This window comes from Cuculus canorus, chromosome 5 (genome assembly GCF_017976375.1).
Source record: "Cuculus canorus isolate bCucCan1 chromosome 5, bCucCan1.pri, whole genome shotgun sequence".
NCBI lineage: Eukaryota > Metazoa > Chordata > Aves > Cuculiformes > Cuculidae > Cuculus > Cuculus canorus.
The window spans coordinates 44,252,572-44,274,672 of NC_071405.1; the positions used below are offsets into that span (position 1 = coordinate 44,252,572).

General features: G+C 47.1%; 1 protein-coding gene across 4 annotated transcripts in view; it reads right to left on the reverse strand.

Moving 5' to 3' along the window:
• Positions 1-20,875, reverse strand: part of CD151 (CD151 molecule (Raph blood group)) — a 38,882-nt gene extending 18,007 nt beyond the window's left edge. The window contains exons 1-2 of one of the 4 annotated variants that reach the window (XM_054068278.1): positions 20,723-20,875; positions 3,579-3,699 (exon numbers count right to left, since the gene is read on the reverse strand). The gene's annotated coding sequence lies outside the window, so the exon portion shown is untranslated. Of the gene's footprint in view, positions 1-3,578; positions 3,700-10,204; positions 10,224-20,480; positions 20,634-20,683 lie in introns of those variants that run through there. The other 3 variants (XM_054068277.1, XM_054068279.1, XM_054068280.1) reach the window with 3 other exon arrangements.
• Positions 20,876-22,101: the final 1,226 nt, after the last annotated feature.

Below are 22,101 nucleotides of genomic sequence, written 5' to 3' on the forward strand. Positions count from 1 at the left end.
CCACAGTACAGGAACAGTAAGGCAGCAGTAAGGCCAGCTCCCACAGTCACACGTGCTTCACACAACCCAAAACAAGTACCTCAGCCCAGACATGAGAAATGCCCTCCAGTAACAGGCTCTAAGAGCTGCCCTTGGCTTTTTGCCCACCGCTGCTAACATCAGGGCCACAGGCAGAGGAAAATGTACCACACGTTTACTGAGACTGACCCTGCTTCATACCACTGACAGCCAGGTGTTAGTAACAACGGAATGGCTCCTTGGCCCAGTTTCCCTCTTGCTCCAGAGGATTTCAGGAACCATTCCCCTTTCCCTCAGAGTATGTCCCCCACAAAAAAAAAAATTGCCACTAAAGGTATTTGCATGTACCCCAGCAGGTGCTGTGCCCTAGCAAGGGACGCTATCATGTCCTTCCTTCTGACCTGAGAGCTTATAAATCCCAGACTGAGCTGCATTTTGTTCTGAGTGAGGACTGGGCAGACACACAGCTGAAACTGTACTTGCCCTCAGATGACAGCCTGAAATTCCCAACACTGTTGGTTCTGCTACACTGAGTGCTGTGTACAGGCTGCTCAGGCAGCTTGGCTTCATAGCTGGGAGGAGAGGTTCTCTCCGTTTCCAGAAAGCTGGCAGGGAACAGCTGCAGGTTTATAAAGCAGGGTGATTCACGCAAGGATGGCAGGCCATGAATCAGAGAGTAGTCAGGGCTGTCTCTTGTTTGATTTAGTCTTCCTAGCCAGGAGCAGGGCTGATGGCACTGGCTGCCTCTGCACACTTAATGACTCACCCAGCAAGCTATTCAGGGAAAGGCAGCTCTCTCTAAACTCTCTTTTTGGAAGTCTTGTGTTTGTGCTCCTTGTCTCACATAGGGCAGCCTGCTGTCTCCCATAGCCTGTAAAAAGAGTCAGGCTACAGGGAGCTATAGGTCTTCAGGGAAAGCAAGCAAGCACAGAAGATACCAGTGAAACACCTTTCCCAAAGAGCCCAGGCAGTGGAGAGGCGAGCCACAACCTGCCTTACAGACTAAGGGTGACTTCAGGTCCTGAGCCTCCTGCTCTCAAAAGCACAGAGGTGTTCGTTCATCCTTGCCACAGCACTGAATTCACTGATGTGACCAGGGTCTCTTGGCTTCAGTCTCTTTAAAAGACTCTCAGAAGTGACAGGAATCACTTTTGAAACCAGGCAAAACCAAGAAACATTAATTAACAGACACAGTTATATTCTATTTTAAAACACAGAGGCAAAGGTCTAATCTGCATCACATCACTAATTGCAAACAAGTTCTCCAGTGGACAGAAAATAGCAAGCTATGCCACAGAAGTATATTTACAAATGCATAAAAATATATTAATTACACAATAGGAGGCACTTTGCTAACTGAAAAAGGGGTTAGAAGACCAAAATCACTTCCATAATGAAGTTCACTTGGTCCAGTTCAATAGACAGTAGCTTCCCCACCAAGGTAAATTTAAAGAAGCAATGATGAAATAAAGGCTGTAAGGTTTAGTAATATGAATGAAGACGGGTATTTTTATGTAATTCACCAGAAATCAACAACAGATTTCTATTATATCTACACAACTTGCAATGTAAGTGACAAGGAGAAACAATGCTTCGACTAAAATAAAATACACAAAGATGGGAGGAAAAAACAAGGATAAACTCAGTGTGACACAACCTGCACATAACTGGGAGGGGCAACAGTTAGAAAGGTAATCCAAGAAACTGGAAGTTGAACAGCTTTAATCCCATTCTCCACTCTGGCACAGACTACCTACATGGCCCTCAGCAAGTCCTTAGTCTGTCCTTTGCCTCTACTCTTCCTCTCCAGTGCAGGACTCTCATCTTTCTCTAGACTCAGTGATGTTGTGTAAGGGTCTGTATTGAGAACCCCTGCTGATAAAGGAATGCCAGCTGTGAGGCATGACAGGCTCCAGGTGACTGGGGTACTGTTAAAAGCCCAAAATTTAATTGTCTCAAAAGTGCTTTTGCCAGTACAGGCCGCTTTGGACAGTGAACTGGAACTACCTCTTTTGGAGTCAGTAAAATCCATACTCCCATCCATAAATGACAGAACTGTCTGGTAAAGCAATTTTGGCAACCATTTATAAGGCATGCTGGCTCAAATATATCAAAGACTATGGGATGCTAACAGTGAGACACGAGGGAATGAAGTAATAGCAAAGCACCTAAATGAAGAGCAAGAAGGAAAGGATGATCCACCCATACAAACATCTCAAAAGAAAAAAAAAAAAGAAAAAAGAAAAAGAGAGTGAGCTCATCCCTCCTTGTCTGACTGCAAGGCATAACTTCCCAGCTGGGTAAGAACAGGCAATGCACGACTGTCAAGCAATGCAGGGGTCACTTCAAAAGTAAAACCATTCCATGGCCTGATTTTCTTGGGCTCTCATCCTACTAAGACTGAAGTCTTAGGACAAAACAGACAACAGAAATGCACTAGAAGTTGAACAGTCTGTCTCCAGTTCCAGGTGCTGAGTACCTGTAACACAAGCACTGTGCAAACAGCTGTTTTGTTATGTTGAGCTATCTAAAATCTCAATGACAGGACTTGCTCTGGTTATCCCACATCACACCACTGTATTTTTATTTGCAGGCCCAACGGCACATACAGGCACGAGTCCACATCTCAGCTCAGAAAGCATACGGTATGTGCACAAACACACACACACACACACCTGCTGGCTAGACATTCATTTAGTCATCACAGACGTTGCTTGGTATGTTTGCCTCAACTTGCACAGTAACAGCACTTAATTAAACAGCAAAGAAAGTCAGGCCTGCAGGCTTTTTCTGCACAACCTGCCCTAAAGCAGCATCTGATGGATGAGGAAGAAACAACGCCAAAGCAAATGAAACAGCTCCCAGGCCATTAGAAGCATCATTATTTTTAAGCATTGATTTTTAATGATAGCAAGAAGATTGGTATCCAATACATCAGTGACGTCTATTTCATAGATAACTTGTATGCCAGAAGTTAGGTAACTTATAACATCTTTGCCAACACACACAAGAAAGACTTGCTGCAGGAAATCTCGCTGCACCTAAGCTGCTATGAAAGCACAGCTCCCAAAAGGCTGCAAGTCCCTGCCAATACAGCCACCTCATGCACCCAGTGAGCTTGCTACTGGCCCGGAGGGCAGGGTTCAGCTACTCTAAGGTGGGCCAGATAACCCTGGCTCTGAGGCAGCTCTTAGCAAACAAAGCAGATGTCCTTCCCCTTGGTATGTTCAATGCAAGTGCAGGCCAATAACCTATTATCTTCAGCAAACTGACTGAAGATCTTCTCCAGCAAGGCTGAACTCCAACCTTTGAAATCATGACCTCTCAAAGTTCCGTCTCTGTAAGATGAAAATATTACCACTGCCACTCTATCTACAACACTGAACATCCTCAGAAAAGGCTCCCAGCTGCTTATCAACTTACCAGCACATCTCATACAGGCCAGAAAGCAGACAAAGTAAAGCTCGCCCAGCAGAGTAACTGCAAAGCTCTGACCTACACAACTACCAAGTGCCATTATCGACCCCAAACTGAGAGCCAACATGGGTCTTTACACTGACCTTTCACCACCAAAGCAGCTCACAACACGAGTGCAAATGTTCAGTTTTCTTGAAGTGTTTTCTTCTACTTCCTCTCTTTCTGCTGGCTTTGATCCTCTGCTGGATTCAGGAAAGCAGAAAGCTGAAAACAAAGATGCCAAGAATTATGAACTATGTCAACAGATTATTCTGAGAACCAATAATCAATAATAAGCTTTGCCATCAAGTCCTCCTTTTAATAGGGAGCACAGATTTCAGAAAACAACTTATGAATACATTTTATTAAACTGGTAAGCATACACTGGGTAACAGAGAAGAGCCAAACTGTGGCAGAGGGGAGAGTGAAGACCTTCTGATGGTGGGAAGCTGTCAGGCCAGTTTTATATTCACAGCTGCATCCTGTAAATGCTGCTAACATTTCTGTCAAGGCTGTGTACACACAAGGACAGTTCATTCTTGTGCAAAGTGCCTGAAAGTAAGTCACAGAATCACAAGGTTGGAAAGGACCCATTGGATCATCGAGTCCAACCATTCCTAACACTCCCTAAACCATGTCCCTAAGCACTTCATCCACCCGTTCCTTAAACACCTCCAGGGAAGGCGACTCGACCACCTCCCTGGGCAGCCTGTTCCAGTACCCAATGACTCTTACTGTGAAGAATTTTTTTCTGATATCCAACCTGAACCTCCCCTGACGGAGCTTCAGGCCATTCCCTCTTGTCCTGTCCTCTGTCACTTGGGAGAAGAGGCCAGCTCCCTCCTCTCCACAACCTCCTTTCAGGTAGTTGTAGAGAGTAATAAGGTCTCCCCTCAGCCTCCTCTTCTCCAGGCTAAACAACCCCAGCTCTCTCAGCCGCTCCTCGTAAGACTGGTTCTCCAGCCCCCTCACCAGCTTTGTTGCTCTTCTCTGGACACGCTCCAGAGCCTCAACATCCTTCTTGTGGTGAGGGGTCCAGAACTGAACACAGTATTCAAGGTGCGGTCTCACCAGTGCTGAGTACAGAGGGAGAATCACCTCCCTGGACCTGCTGGTGACCCCATTTCTGATACAAGCCAAGATGCCATTGGCCTTCTTGGCCACCTGGGCACACTGCTGGCTCATATTCAGTCGGCTGTCAACCAGCACCCCCAGGTCCTTCTCTTCCGTGCAGCTCTCCAGCCATTCTTCCCCCAGAATGTAGCGCTGCATAGGGTTGTTGTGCCCCAAGTGCAGGACCTGGCATTTGGCCTTGTTAAACCTCATCCCATTGGTCTCGGCCCAGCAGTCCAGCCTGTTCAGATCCCTTTGCAAGTCCATGAAAAGCTCAGGAAAAAGGCCATTCTGTGCAGTGTGAAGCTGGTGTTATTGCCTCAAAACGATCATTGCTCCTAGCCCAGGAAGAGGGAACAGATAAGGAGACAGTACTGGAACTCATTGTTTACTTCCATCCTCTGCTCAGAGGGCTTACGAGCCCCAAGATATATATAGCATGAAGGAGAGTAGGGCCTCTGCAGAGAAAAAGCTTGCTAGGAAGTCATCATTTTCTTCTCCATCCATCCCTGCTGAAGCATAATCAAGACACAGTTCCTAAGGACCATGGCAGGCTCTGCTGGATAATAGCCTCCCTGAATTCAGACACCATTGCCAGCCCTCCGAGAGCGAGGCTTCAGCTTCACAGTATAAATGCACAGAATTCCCCCCAGATAATTAAGAAGCCAAGAAAGGTGTCTTCAAACTTAACAGAGGAGTTACTGCTCTAAAATCTTACTACACTTATCATAGAACACTGTGGGTTGGAAGGGACTTCTAAAGGCCATCTTGTCCAATCCTGCAATGAGCAGATACATCTTCAACTGCATCAGGTTGCTCAGAGCTCCACCCAACCTGACCTTCAATGTTTCCAGGAATGGAGTATCTATGACCTCTCTGGGCAACCTCTTCCAGCATTTCACCATCACCATCATAAAAAAATTCTTCCTTATATGTAAGTCTAAATCTACCCTCTGTTACTTTAAAATCATTACCCCTTATCCTACCACTACAGACTCTGCAAAAAAGCCTGTCCCTACCTTCCTTATAAGCCCCCTTGGAGTACTGAAAGCCTGCAATGAGGTCTCCCTTGAGCCTTCTCTTCTCCAGGCTAAACAACCCCAATCTCTCGGCTTTTCCTCATAAAAGTGTTCCATCCCTCTGATCATTCTTGTGGCCCTCCTCTGGACTCTTTCCAACAGGTCCATGTTTTTCCTGCGCTGAGGGCTCCAGAGCTGGATGCAGTACTCCATGTGAAGTCTCACCAGAGCGGAGTAGAAGGGCAGAATCACCTTCCTCGACCTGTTGGTCACACTTCTCTTGATGCAGTCCAGGATATGGTTGACTTTCTGGGCTGCAAGCACACTTTGTCAGCTTATGTCCAGCTTTTCAGCCACGAGGACCCCCAAGTCCTTCTCCACAGGGCTGCTCTGAACCTCTTCATCTCTGAGTCTGTATTGATAGCAGGACCTTGCACTTGGCCTTGTTGAACGCAGTGAGGTTCACATAGACCCACTTCTCAATCTTGTCCAGGTCCCTCTGAATGGCAAACTGTCTCTCAGGTGTGTCAACCACACCACTCAGCTGGGTACCATCTGCAAACTTGCTGAGGGTACATTCAATCCCACTGTCTATGTCACTGACGATGATATTAAACAGTACTGGTGCCAATATGGACCCCTGAGGGACAGCACACACCACTGATCTCCAGCCAGGCATTAAGACATTGACCGCTATACTCTAGATGTGACTCATCCACCCAACAGTCTGTCCATCAAATCCATGTCTCTCTAACTTATAGAGAAGGGGGGGGAGGGTGTGCGTGTGTGTCTGTCAAAGGCTTTACTGAAGTCCAAACAGATGACATCTATAGCTCTTCCCTTGTTCACTGATGTAGTCACTCCACTAGGCCACTAGGTTGGTCAGGCAGGACTCACCCTTGGTGAAGCCATGCTGACTCCAACCACCTCCCTGTCCTCCATGTGCATAGCTTCTAGAAGGATCTGTTCCATGATCTTCCTGGGGGCAGAGATGAGGCTGACAGGCTGGAAGTTCCCAGGGTCATCTTTTCCACCTGTTTTAAAAACAGGTACAATGTTTCCCTTTTTCCAGGCACCAGGAATTTCACCTGACTGCCATGACTTTTCAAATATCATGGAGACAGGCTTGGCAACTGCATCAGCCAATTCCCTCAGGACTCTGAGATGCATCTCATTGGGTCCCACAGACTTATGTATGTTCAGGTTCCTCATGTGGTCAAAACCTGATCTTCTCTTACAGTGGGAGGTACTTTGTTCCCACAGTCCCGGCCTTGAGGTCCATCCACTCGAAAGCTCACGGAAGAAAGGATGCCAGTGAAGACAGACAAAAAAAAGTTGTTGAGTACCTCAGCTTTCTCCTCATCTGTTGTTACCAGTTTCCCAGTCACGCTCATCAATGGAAGTATGCCTTCTTTGACCTTCCTTTTCTGGCTGGCATACCTGCAGAAGCCCTTCTTACTATTCTTTGCATCCCTTGCAAAGTTCAGCTCCAGCTGCGCCTTGGCCTTCCTGACCCCATCCCTACACAACCCAGCAACAACCCTATACTCTTCCCAGGAACCTGTCCCTCCTTCACGCTCTGTGCACTTCCTTCTTGCCCTTTAGTCTGACCAGCAGGTCTTGACTCATCCATGTTGGTCTCTTGCCTTCCTTTCCCAATTTCTTAAACGTGGGGATTGAGAGCTCCTGCAGTCTATGGAAAATGTCCTTAAAGATCTGCCAGCTCTGTTCTGCTCCCTTGTCCCCAAGAACAGTTTCCCAGGGGGTCCTGCTGACTAACTCTTTGAACAGCTGGAAGCTTGCTTTCCTAAAATTCAGAGTCCTGACTTTACTCTTCACCTGACCCATGTCCCTCAGGACTGTGAACTCCACCAATGCATGACCACTGCAGTCCAGCTGCCTCCAATCTTGACATCACCATTTACCCGCCTTGTGCTGGTGACCAACAGGCCCCATACTGCATCCCCTTTGGTAGGGCTGTCTATTACCTGGCTTAAGAAGTTATCCTCAATGAACTCCAGGCGTCTCCTGGTTTGCCATGCTACTTTTCCAGCACATGTAAGGGTGGTTGAAGTTACTGAGCAGGATGAGAGCCTGTAAGCACAACGCCTCCTGTAGCTGCAGTAAGAGTTCCCCTTGATTGGGTGGCCTTTAGTGAACACCAACCATAAGGTTCCACTTGTTGGCCTGGTCTCTCTATACATTCTTATCCATAAGCTTTCAAACTACTCATGGCTATTCTTCAGAGATGGCTCTGGACACGTTATCCATTTCTTGACATAGAAGGTAACCTCTTCACCCCTCCTTACTTGTCCGTCCCTTCTGAACAGCCTGTAGCCATCGACAGCAGCACTCCTATCATGGGATTCATTTCATCAAGCTTCAGTAATGGCAATCGGGTTTTAGCTTTCTAGCAGTGCAGCGCTTTGGCTGAGCTGTCTGCCGCATCAGCTTTTTAGACAAACACCCATTAATTCCTTTGAGGCATTTCACTGGTGTTTCCCTGTTGGCTCCTATTACCTTGGAAGCCCCTGGCTCCTCTTGGTAAGGCTTCAAATGTGACGCAGTATATGCAGCATGTTGCAGACCAACAGCCTAAGGGCGCGTGCTAACACCCCACCCCTCCAACCTTGGTGTGTCGTCTCATGGCTTGTCATTTCTGTGGAGGCTGAAATGTGGAAAATGGCCTCGAGCATCCCCAACCCCTCTCCCCCTCTTCCCTGCTTTTCTAAGATAAGGCATCCTGAACTTTTTGCAATCTGCCACATCCTCAGCCACCACACCTGCACCAGAGCAGGCAGGTTCAATTCTCCCTGCAATCTGTTTCCATTGGCATTGCAGGCAGCAGGATGAAAAGGGGAAGAGAATAGCAGTTCTTCCTCCCTAACCTGTCTGTTTGGATACTGAAATAACGATCTTTCGATCTACACCCTGACACTAACTCAGTTCACAGCCTAGGGCTTAAACTCTCACCTATTGCCCATACTGGGATATGGAAGCAGTAAATACTCCCTGACTCACCTGGATGGGATAATAGGGTGTTTGCAAACCACCCGGCAAGAGAAAAAAGTTACTTTTCATTAGCAGATTAAATGTAACACAATTCATAACCATTTAAACTTCCTATTATCTTAAAGGGGAGATTCCTGCAGGCCTTTACCTGGCATAGTATGGGCGACACACCTTTATTTATAATCAGCTTGGACTACCCCTGCTTCCATTCCTTATGAAAAGGAATGCTCTGGTAAGAAACAGAAACTTGTTTATTCACATTAATATGTAGCCTCTAGACCACGAAAACATTTCTTGAGAGCAACAGTGGAAAGCCCAGCACTTGAGCCACTGAGAAGCAGGCCAAACAGAGCCCTGCAATCATTAATTAAAGACCAAACAAGGGAGCTTTCTGAGGAATTGGAGAACGAAGGGAAGGCACAGGCAGTGCAGTCACCTGCAAAGCAAGCAATAGCTCTGAAGCATCCTCAGTCCTGAGGCTGGGCCCAAACTGTCCTCAAGCAGCCCTTGTGTCCTACCATTATCCATCTGCTTCATGGTGCTCCCACACTCTTGTTCTTTCAGAAGGGAAAGTAGGCCTAGGATGCAAAGCTGAACACCTTGCTTTCCATCTCAGCATGTTGGAACATGCGAGAAAGTCAAAGTACTTGTGCCTCTAGGGCTGGGGAGAAAGCAAAGCATGAGCCAGACATCTAGTGTGGCAAACACGTTTCTTCTCAGAAATTGCCATGTATGGGACAGACACACAGAACAGACTTTGGTCCAAAACCCTCCTCCCTGACTCCTCACTTGGAAGCCAAACTCATTTAGCACTGCTGAATTCTCCAGACCACAGCTTGGAAACTTCATTTATCTCCTGCCTGTTGTCTAACCTGATTATGTGCTCCTGAGGGCATGAAGTCATCTTCCTTGGCCGTACGGTACCTAACACAAAAGGATCTCCACCAGAGCCTTTTAGGGGTTGCAGAGAAGTGAGGAATACAAAGCAACATTTTTAACCCATATCTCATGCTCCTACCAGGAATGTGCACGGTGGTTCTGGGAGATGTGGAGACAACTCAGCCATCTGCAATCAACAAGAAGTAAGTTCTCTTGGCCATCTTTGGCAGATCCTGCTTGGATCTACCTCTCAGCTGGGAGAAGACCTTTCTGAAGAACCTGACGATAAGCAAGATCCCAGCCTGGGAGTTTGGGAGGATCTCACCTCAACACCCTCTGGGTCTAGGCATCATCCCCACAGGCACATCACAGTTCTGCTGTCAACCCTTGGGACACCTGCTAAATTCCTCCCTTCTTCTACCCTGACTCAAGCTGCTGTGTTTTGAGTAGACTCCTCAAGAGAGATGTAGATCGTTAACTCTGCTAATTTTGATGAGTTAGGTATCCAGCGAAGAACTGTGTGCCTAATGCACCCAAGAAGCCGTCTGTTCTTTGAGTTAAGAGCTGTCTCTCAAGAGCCCTTAACCTTTCTGCTCATTTTCTCAAGACTGTTCACTCCCCTGCGGAAGGACTTACTGAAGCATAAATAAGAATAAGCATAAATTTCAAACTCAGCAAGGATTTAATGTTCAGCACCAAACACCTACCTGCAAATTGTTCTATAGCAGGGGTAGTCACATCTGGGTGAGGTGATGGCTGGCTTTGGGATAAAGGGACATTAGCGTAAAACCAATTTCACAGCCATTAAGAAAAAGAAAGCATGAGAGAAAAAGGGTGTTCCAGCATGCCCAGGACTGCATGTGTCTGTGCTCTAGCACTGTTCCATTACAAAGCAAACAAAAAACCCTTCACAGGGCTTTCTGGTCCTAACAAAACATATGCAGCCAGCCACATCCTGAGAACAGAAATGCCCTGTCTGCTGCTCCCAGAAGTGGATAACCAGGGAAGCAAATAGCCCCCCTCCAAGCACCCAATCCCCATCGGGAGCTGGAAGGCAGATCAGAGACCAGCATGCACCGTGTGACCAATAGAAGCTCCTTCTGTGTCAAACAACATACTCTTTTATTCCATAAGGCTTCCTTTATCCTGAAGGCTCCCAAAGCACTTTACACTATTCATACACAAGAACCACTTAACTAGTTATTGAACTGAGGACAGGAACAATAACCATCTCTTTTCTCTCACTCCAAGCACCAGAAACTAGTGCCTGGAATGTGTTTGCAGAGAGCTCATAGCAATGAGGGTTTGCCACTATGAGGAACAGTAGTTCAGACAGGCCAGGATTAGCCAACAGACAAGAAACTCTTCAGTGCAGCCCGCTATTGGTATTTTAAATTCTATTTTGCCAACTGTTCAATGGGTATTGTGCGGCTTGGAGGGTGGTTCTGGCCCTCTTTTTTTTTTTTTTTTTTTGCAAGTAGGGCTTTGTCTGCAGTGGAGAACTTACCAGTAGCACTAAAACACATTTCTAAACAAAACAGTTTGTGCAGAATCAGCTTTCAGCCTGATCCCTTCCTATTCTTCATCTCCCTATTCATTACATTCATTTTCAGCTCTGCTCTCGGAAGCGAAGCTACTGGGTCCTCAGCGTTTTCAGGGAGTACTCACAAAATGTCCCTACCCTGTAGCCATGCCAGTACGGGGACCAAGCCAACAAGCACTAAAAAATAAGTGAGGATAACAATCCTCCCAGCCCCCACAAACTCTATTCAGGCAATTCTGTACATAAATTCAAACCGCTCTCCAAACAATGCCACCATGAAAACCATTTGTTCAGTCTCTACACATAGCTGGGATTTTAAATAGTGGTTTGAGCTCAGGGCAAAAACTAACCTAAGAACATATGCTGCGTTGTAGGTAGTGCACAGCCACTCAAAATTTGGCTGCAGAACTATTTCCAGTTTCATTCTCTACAAGTCTCTGCAGCAAAAGGGTGACTAGCTAAAAGCTGGTAGATTTTCTACCTACCCACAGTATCAAGTGCATATCCCAAGGCAGACCATCGTCTTCAACTCATTATGCTCACAAACTTGGTGGACCTTAAATCCTGCTGTCAAAAATACCAGCAGCAGCTGCAGCAGCTTTTGGGAGAGGGCAAGCAACTGATGTGTCACCAGGGGTAAATTTCTAGCCTCTCTGATACAGCGTTCTACAATCTCACTCCGCGAAAGACCTTTTGTCTCAACAAATCATCCCAACCAGGAAAAAAATGGTAGCATGTTATAATAGGAGCACAGAGAGATCAAGTGACTCTGCCAGCGGTGATTTGATCTCCCATCTCCATACCCATCCTCCATCCACCAAGCTGTTCTATCCTGTGGAAGACCATTGCCAGAACACAAAGCTGTAAAAAGCAAAGTTTTCAAGCTACTTGTTAGCACCATCATGCCTGTGCCCAAGACACCCAAGACTGCAGACAGTGCAAAGCAAGGAATGCACAAAAAGCTGGAACTAGCTTTAGGTTTTGTACAAAGCTCATTTTGCTTTGAGTAGGCAGCTCCCGTTCACAATTTCTGCAGCATAAACAAGCAGAAAGTCAGCCCACAGATCTCCACTGAGGCAGCGTGCCTCAGTTTCATGTCCACAAAGATCATATTTTAAAAGCAGCTGAGAAGGTACTTGACAGTGGAAACTAAGGTTAATGGCCTTATCACGTCAACCCTGTTGCTGATTAGCTCAGGAGTGGTGCCAGCCATGCCAGAGAAAACATCTTGGGCATGTCAGCAACAGAGCTGGTACCTGTGGTCCTTGCAATGGGGCATGCACTCTGCTGCACCCCAGCACTCCAACAGAAATGGGAACATGACACAGCCACATAACTGGGCAACAGCAGCTCTCATCTCAGCATGGTAGCTACAGAGATACCCATGACATCTTCGGGAGACCCCCTTCTTACCCATGGCAGCCACCTCAAGTGGGAACTCTCTCACACTTGGAATCACCCACTACACCAATAGTAGTGCCAGGAATGGCTAAGTATCTTCTGACCATCAGTCCTTATATATCCCCAACATCCACACCCCCAAGGGTGTTTTGGAGCAATCACTGAATGCTTTGAGGAGTATTCCTTTCCAGAGCTAAAAACACTTCACTGGAGTCAGATCAAATATCAAGTACAGTCAAGGGCAAATTAAATGACATTTCATTTCCCAGAGCTGTGAGACCAAGTTCATAGGAGCTGTCTTTCTCCTGTTGCTATAGGAGCAACTCTGGAAACAATGCTTAATCCATGCTGCTAAAAGCTGATTCGGAAAGGATCATTCTTCCCACAAAAATTAAACAACCTCCAGCCAAAAATAAAACACTCCTCCTCCTTCCCGGTTCTTGTGTAGCAGGTTTTAATGACTCCACCAAAGCCATTTATGCAGCTGTTTTTAGACCAGCCTGCAAACTTGACAGGGAGGCACCAGCATGTGAATAAATAACTGGGAGGCAAGAGCTGTCCTCAAGGCAATTACTTGTTGGCCCTTCGCCAGGGCTGGGGACAGGAAGAAAGAAAAAAAGAAGTCCCTGACCCCAGAGCACACACCAACAAATTCTAAAGAAATCTCCCAGCCTCAGGCTGTCCATCACTACCCTGAAACACCTCGCTCCATGGGTCTGAATACAGACCTGCACAGAGGCAACAGGATATGGGCTTGCTCAGGTCCTCTCCACTGCTTCAGATAAAACAGGCAAAAGACAGCTCTTTGTGAAGGGTAGAGAGCTACAATCACTACAGAAACTTTGGCAAGTCTGTCTCAGTGTATCATCTGGCTCATTTAGAGCTGACAGAAGCAAGTAACTGGAAAAGGGTTCTGTAATAAATGCCAGCACAAACCAGCTGGACTTCAAACAAAGCCAGGAAATCCAGCAGGGGATTTCTCCACCAACCCATGCCCAGGTTACCTTAATGCTGTATGAACAAGCTTCATTAAAGGAAAGCCTAAAACGAGTTTGAAACTTAATCCTCCCAGGGCCCCCCACCCTGCCTTGGAGGACTATTTTCAAGTCAAGACAGACCATATAATCTCATCTGATTTGTTATTTTAAAAGTCAGCATTTTGAAGACTAAAAGCAGTCCCTTCTACAGCCGTAGAATACCCTGAACTACCAGAGAGAGTCAAGAAGACTTCAGGACATGGGAAAAAAACAAATTTTATTCCCTTGAGAGCCTCTCTGAATGTTACTGGCACATACTCAGTATTCAGACTACTTCTCTGAGCTCTGCAGAAAGCAGCAAAACATTTTCCTCCGCATGTTAAGAGACAGAAAAGCAGCAAATATCCGGTATTGGGCAGACTTATCTATCTCTCAATGCACCCCAGTCCATTAGCAAGCAGGAGGGGAAAAGCAGTCCACAGCACGGTTCACTTGTAGGTTAAGACACTTACTAAGTTCTTAAGCATTAAAAGCAAAAAACACTCAGAGAATCCAGAAACAGCACAGTCAAAAGTTTCTACAAAAACTGATTAACTGCCTTCACTTTGACCCCAGCTGCAGTCAGTACCACATGCCCACTGCAAAAATTAGGTCCCCGCTAGGATATCAAGGGACCCAGGAACCCAGAAAACTCTAAGTAACTTCTTGGCTTTGAAGAACTGAGATAAACTTCACACTGAAAGTAATGAGGGCAATTCTGACACAGAAAATAATCCTTCTCTTACTGACCTCAGAGAAAAGGGTGTTTCAGCAGTGAGGGCTCTGGTGTCGAAGACACCTTCCTGCCACTCAGTTAACTCCTCAACTGCAGTGGTATATGCACATATGGCAGCATCATCTGACCTGATAACCACTACCATCTGCACAGACACAGGGAAACTGAAAAGATATTTGGTCAGGGTAATACAGGGAGATGGGATCTAGGCAGGCCAGACAGGGTTATCAGTGTCAAAAACTGGCTGATCAAAGTTGTGCACTTTGTACACAGGGAAAACAGCTTCCCACTTACAAAGCTGTAAATATACTGGTGATAAGAATTATGTTGATAAAACCAATATATGATAATTTAATTTGGATACTCTCAGCGCTTTAATCTAAGTTGGCTTCCGCCTCTCCTTTTTTTCTTAAGAACTTGCTATAATTTCTGATGAAGCAGCAAACAATAAAACCCCATTCTTCTACAAAGGGGTTTTCTTCCACATGGAGACAGATGCAGCCAAAGTAAAGCTCATTACCTCATTGAAAGAGTTTTTTCTCTGCAACTCTCTGTGTTTCCTTCCTTCTAGGCTTCTGACAGCACACCTGTGAGTAAGGATCCATGCTTCTCCGGGACCTGATCAACCTCGGAGAGCAAACAGCCCAGTGAAGTCAGCAACCACGATTTTTTCATGCTGTAAGTACAGTGGTTTAAACTACCTTTTTCCCTGTCTCGGGACACACTGGAGCTTAAGTTCTGTGGAGCACACAATGGACACAGACACTTTTTGTTAGGCTTTCCATCTCACTGGGCTGAGCACAGCCTCATTCCCCACATACAGCACAGGAGCTCAGCAGGATGCTTATACTCCTTCCCCACTTGGGAAGGAGAAAAAAACCCAGCAAACTGGGACTCAAAGGTGCATAAACTAGCCTGACAGTTCCTCCTCCCCAAATAAAAAGAGGCCCTCCTGATAACAGGAAATTTGTCCTTCCAAGAACCCTCCAAATGGGCAAGGTAAATTGAAGAACACATGAAACCTTTCATCTCGCCTCTGGCAGACCTCTCACCTAATCTAATTCTCCTGAGAAGACAGAAGAGCACTACTGCAAGGGGTAGCTGCAACCACCCACAGCCTCCACCTTGCTGGCAGCTCCACTCCTCAGCAAACTGTGCTTCCACACAGGAGTGGACTCATCCCTTCCATGCTACAGCAGCTGAACCCATAAGCATGAAGTTCAACACTTCTCCTTACACATCCTCAATGCTCATACCCAAGACCCCTTCTTAGTCCAGAGCTGGCCACTCCAAGGTAGTGCCTGCCACACATGTCTGGTGCCTGCACTTCTACACCTGCCGTATACCACTGTGATTACACATGCAGCTCCCTATCACCTTCCTGGGAGCTTTGCATGCAGCTTACAGCCATCACAGAGGAAAAGAACAAATCACCTCTATTTCCAGAGTTACGTGGGAGGAGATAAGAATTCCTCCCTTCTGGATTCCACCAAAGCTACGAAGAAATACTGACATTCACAACCCATGACTCACGCCTGCCTCCTCCAGCACTCTAGAAGTCACACTTATCGGCTGGCATGTCAGAAATGCCAGCGTGGCTGACATCTGCCAGCTGGCTCTGTTAGCATATAAATTTGACCAAACCTACCCTTCTCCTTATTTTCTTTATAGTTGCAGTGTGGTGGTCGCTGAGGATCAGAACACTTCCTGAAAACACAACCACACAGGCACATGGCTTTTGCTCTGACAGGTAACAGATCAGCAAGGCTCAAAATGTGATCCACTTAACACAAAATAGAATCCTCTCTCCAAGAAAAGCCTACACCAAACCACTCTTAGTCCTAATTTTAACTGGATTTCATGAGTGAAGACGCAAAAGAAACCATTGTTGATACTCCAGCTACAATGGTAAATCATACACTTGTATTTAAAGCACCTCCATGGACCCTCCATTAACCGTCACAAAGTGTAATTCCTGATTGTCCTTCCTCATCCCACTAGACCAGAACCCTGCCCCCACTAGCAGCTACTCATGCTTACACACTTCTGCAGAGGAGCCAGCTGCCCTTTCACCCCACACTGAGGTTATTGCATTACTGCCTGAAACACATCTTCTGACCCAGGCAGCACTTTTCCAGCTCAGACTGCAGAGCCATACATAACCACCTGACTTAGGTTAGAAACATGGAGCAAGCTGGTCATACTCAAACTTGGCTCAGGCCCCAAATCACTCCTCTTATTCTGCCACACAGTATCACGAGTGCCAAACAGTAATTATCTGCTTGATCTTCCTCCTGCCTACTTCTCCCCGACAGGGGCAGAAACGCTCTAGGACAAGATATCAGACATACTTTACCCAACTGTATAGCACAGCCAGATTTCTCACGCATCCCCAGGTGGCATGCGTTCCTCTCAATCTGCCTCTCTCGTACAGTGTCAAAGACATCGGGGAAACATGCTGCCCAACTCCACAGCTTCTTAGGAACATGCACCTTCCACTTTGCAGCTACAGGGACAAACTCCTCTGATGCATGGGTACTTAAACAGGGCCTCACAGCTCTTTCCACCGCCCCAGCTCCCTGCTGCTCTGTCTTCTTTCCTATAAAAGGAAAGAGTACCTAAGTTGTAAAAGTGATCTTTGCTCCTTTTGCTTTCAGATCTGCTACTACTAATAGATAAGAAACAACAGTCAATGCCAAACATTTTAGGTCGCCCTACTTCTGGCTCAGTTTTTCCTTGCAAGGCCTCATTACTGCTGCCAGGAAAAACATGTAGGTCTGAGCAACATTCCCTCTCATCTCCCATACATCTCATTTCCACCTCTCTCAAGATGCCATGCCACATCCCACATCCTTCAGTCCTTCACTGGGATGCCCTCACCTCTTACACAAATGCTCAGCATGTAGAGAAAGCAAATCCACGGCCACCTACATGGATGCAGGCAATACATACAGTGTGTGATCTGCATTTGCTTGGCTGTACGCTGCTGACAGTGGCTGTCATTCACTCAAATGAATTTAAACAGTTTTCAAGGGCCCTTCTGTTGATCTCCACAGAATGTAATTCCTGACGTCCTTCCTTATGCCACTAAACCAGTATTCTGGCCCCACTAGCGTCCAACACTGCTGGCATTCAAAACTATGCATGAAATACACACACACACATATATCAATGTATATATTTATGTGTTATATCAATACTAGTAACTTCTGAAGACCCCAGCTAGCACGTCATGGCAGCTACTTATGTTTATACTCTTCTTTGAGCCAGCTATAGCTTAAGGCCCAGGTCAAGCTTACTGCACTGCTGTCTGAAATGCACCTATCAAGATGTACAGCGTTTTTCCAGCTCAGAATGGAGAGCCTCAAGCACTCCACCAGCAAGAATAACTGAGGTTAGAACTAAGCACTGAGAGGCCATACCAGATTGAGGCCCAGACCCCAAAACACACCTTACTCTGCCATGCACTAACAGGAGTGCAAAACAGTAATTTTATTACTGTGCAGTTGTAGGACTAATAGGACTTATTGAATTCATTGCCTGGGATGCCAGGCTGCTGAGATCACAAGCAGGAGTCTGGCAGGTAGGACAGAGCAGAGCACTGGCAAGGATGGCACCCACCAGCAGTGCTGTTATTACAGTGCTGATGCTTGCCAAGAGGGCCTTGCAGTGAATGGGGTTTGTGCCACGGGAAGGGATGGTATGAGGTGCTTTCTGCAGAACTTACAAAACACTTCATCTCCATTCTGCAGCCCTGACATGCGTCATTTCTCCCTCCACACCCTGGCTTCAGGCATGGGGTAGCAGGGAAAAGCACATTTCTCACAGACTGGGAAAATCATCACCATTGCGGGGGAAAGCTCTGCCAAAGTGCGCATGCAAAAGAGAATGGGAAAAGGGGATGATTTTACAAACAGAGACACTGCAAACTTCTTTTTGGCTTTGGAAAGGAAAAATCACATTCAGGTTCTGAAAGGAAGGATAAGCAATTGAAACAGAAGGAGACCTGGTCTTCATCTTCAGGATCTCGAAGGTTTTTAAACAACCAGGGAGACTAAGATTTCTATTCCTCACAGCCAGGGAAGCTGAGAGGAGCCTTGATTTCCAGAAGTCATTCCCTCTCAGGCTTCCCATGACCCCAGCTGTCAGGAAGAGGAGATATCCCAGTGTCAAGCCCAGGAGCAGAAACCAGAGCGGAGGATTAGAGTGCATTTTTTCAGGAGGTGTCAAGAGCAAGACTGGCAAGGCCACTAGGGATAGTAGAAGTAAACGAGGACATGGAAAAGCAAAGATCCCCCTTTTTGTTTTTCAGTCAGTCCATCTACTTTTTATCTTTCCAAGCTTCCATCTTAAACAGAAGGTACAGGAAAAACAAAGGAACAATATGATTGCTTTATATGTGACCAAATCATGTGGAAACATCAGACAGGATAGATTGCCACACACATATGCATGGTGATTGAGATCTTACATGTATAAATACACGTAAGAACACATTATCCTCCTGTGTATAACAAGTAGTCCAACGTGCTACTTACAGCAGAGGCAAAACTTTGTAGAAGGAACAAGCGAATTCACCTGTGGGATGATCCAACTAGAGGAGACACAGCTCACCAGTCAACCTCCTCAGGTTTGTTTGAAGACCAAGGCAGTTGTTGCCTGGTCTGTATATGTGCAATGGGAACAGACAGACAGAGTTGTGCTACAACTTTTAGAGCTGGAAATAGTTTAATACAACTGCTGGAAACTTCCTAAAGGGACAGAAAGCACTCTATCAGCCACTCCCACCTAGCATTTTTGCTTGACAAGGGAATACAAGCAGTTTTCTTCCACTCCCTTGCTGAAGAATCTCTCACACTCACCCATATAAACTTTCAGAGGCTTCACATAGCCAAGATTTTGGCTGTGTGCGCCCTTCTGTACTTGAAGAGAACCCCTCACTGTCTAGTCCACTTCCAAACTGGCATCGCTTGTTAACTAAGAAGATGATTTTTGTATTAGATCCAAGAAAAGTAGAACCACAGCCCTAAGTGGGCTGTTTGAACTTCCTCATAGTCAGTACTCTGCTCCCTGCGCTGAGCAAATCCTCCTTTAATACACCTGCCTTGAGATGGGAGAAAGAAAACTTGACTGTTAAGTTCCCACAGAAGTTAAGACAGACTAACCACCTCAGACTCCAGAGTAAAATGAGATGTCATACATGGGACATTATCTCAAGCACATAGCAAAGGCACGTTCTTATTCTTTACTGGACCCACCATATAGCAAGGATTGCCAGGGCTTTTAAAAGGCAACTGGGGGAGTCATTTTCCTCCACCGCAGGCAAACTCCACAGAGAAGGTAAGCCATTATTTAAAAAAAAACATAGGCCAAACAGCCTATCTAAGAGTTTAGAATAAAACATGGGTTTTGCAGATCCACAGCATGTAGACAGCAAGATGTCCAGGACAGGAATTCAAAGATGTTATCAGGAAACTACAAAGTAAGCAGGTGACCTCAAGATAGTTACATGGAGGAGCTCAAAAGGTGCCAACTCCTCCCAACTCACAACACAAGCTTCCAGGAAGGACATCCAACTCAAAGTACTGGCACCTAAGAGTAGCTGTAGCATACCAGAGCCAAGACCAACCTACACAAGCCAGTGTTATGCCTTAAACAGCGATCTGTCACCAGAAGTCTCAGGTAGAGCATGAGTGGTACTGCCCCAAATACTACTCAGCTTCCAAGGAACTGCAGATCAAGGACTGCTTGTCCTACTCAGGCACACAAACTTCCTCAGAGAATCTAAATACGCTGAAACTTTTGCATCAGCTTTTCTAGTTTCTGTTGAGCTCAGCAACAGCTCAGAAGAAGCATGCCCTGCTCTCTCCATCACAGCCTACCTTTGGTAGCATTGAGTGTTGTGCAGGACCAGGATGGACCTGTCAGACTGATGACATGCTAAAAGACACAGAGCAAAGGCAGCTGGGAAAGAGCCATGGCAAGCAACACCCTGGGGCAGCACCAGCCCTGGCCGGCGACTTCCAGAACACCAGAGAAAGGGAGCATCGCCCGATCTGCAGCGAACAAGGGCTCAGCCTCCCGTCCTCAGCCTCCGAGGGTCCCACAAGCTCAAAAGAAACAGCAAAGCTTAATTCCGCAGTAGGGAGACTGAACCGAACAGAAGGCAGAGGGAGATAAACACCGTCTCACAAGTTTACCGCAACACTCAAACACCTTTCCTAAAGCAAAGCCTCCGACCGCCCACTGCAACAGGTTAAAACACTTCTGAAAAAAAAACAACCCACCCTGCGAGAGCCAAAGCCCCTGCGGAGCCGCGCCGGACAGGCAACGCCGCTCGCCTCCGCTCCGCTGCTCAGGGGCGCCGCCGCTCCCGCCACAGGCTGCGCCGCCGTACGCTGCGCCCCCGCCGCTCCCTCCGCGCGTAGCTCCACCGCCTGACCCACCGCCTCTCCCTCTGCTTCATCCTCCACCTCTCCCGCCGTCTCACCCTCCGCACGCAGCGCCTCCGCCTCGCCCACCGCCTCACCCTACGCGCGCAGCCTCGCGGCACCGCCAGAGAAGAGACGCTTGCAGCCCAACGCAGCCCGGGACCGCAGGGCGGTGCTTAGCCGGGGGCGTCTCCCTCCTGCCCCGCGCTGGGCCCGGGCTCAGCCCCTTTGTTCTTTTCGTTTCCTGCGAAACGCAAGGTCCCGAGATCCGGCGAGGTCTGCGGGCGTGGCTGGTGCCGTGCGAGCCGAGCGAAGAGGGGGGCAGGGACCCCTGGTTTCAAGCGCCCGAGCCGGGCTCAGCAGAAGGACCCTGCCCGCTCCCTCAGGCGGCTCTTCAGGGGCTGGATGTGAAGAGAGGAGACCTGAGCAGGGAGGGAAAAGACCAGTTTAGGACCTCCTTGGACGTTTTCCTCGACTGTGACGCTTAACCTCTCCTGCCCACGTGCCCTGCTCAAAAATCACTTCATCCATCGCAATGAGTTCCCCTCTCCTCAGTTCCTGCCTAGGCTTTAGGTCAGAGCTCCTGGGGTGATTAAATCAAGCCTGCGGGGAGCCGCCCTCACGGAGCAGGAAGAGATGTCTTGCAGGTGGCCAGGAGGCAACAAGGACACAGGCCACTGCCCTGGGTCCCAGCCTTGGCAGAGTCCTCGGTAGCCAAACCACCTTCTTGCCGGGTCTGTAGATTCCATGTACCAACAGGAGTGTAACCTCCAAGCCAGGCAGGTTTGGGTCAGCATGGGGCCACGATTAGGCACAACTGCGGCCTGCATAGCTAGTTGCGTGCTTGGGAAAGGCTGCAGGTAAAGGGAAGATATACTGCAGGACCTTCCGCACCTGAAGCCTTGGCTTATTACTGGAATAATGCATATTTACTGGAGATACATGTTTACCTTGAAAAAACTAATTTTATCTGGTCAGGTCTCCTGTAGACCAGTCATTTCAGAAGATGCGCACAGCTGCACTTGTGCTTACAGGATCAGGATCACCTTATTAAAACACTTGGCTTGATACACACACGAAGCACGCCCTGAAGAGCCTGGACCCGGATTATTGTAGCCGTGCCAACCAAAGTTTCTGTGTGGCTCATAAACAGCCAGATCAGTAATGAGCAGACTGACAGTGGCTCAAAGAGCTGAAGAAGCTCTGAACTGCAGGGCTGTGGCTCTATTGTCTCTAAGCAGGACATTTCCAAATAGAGCATTTAAAGGTCTACAGCATGAGATATGTTTATACTTAGAGCTCAAGTACTTGGTCAATATATATAGAGGCTAAGCAATTAACAAGTAAAAAGAGCATGAGAAGACATAAAAAGAAGAAGCTGCAGGACTGAAAAGAATGCATAAAAGGCTGCATGATTCCTGTAGCTGTAACTGATTAAATGTGTGCAAATGGTAACTGTGTCTTGGAGTTCAGTCTG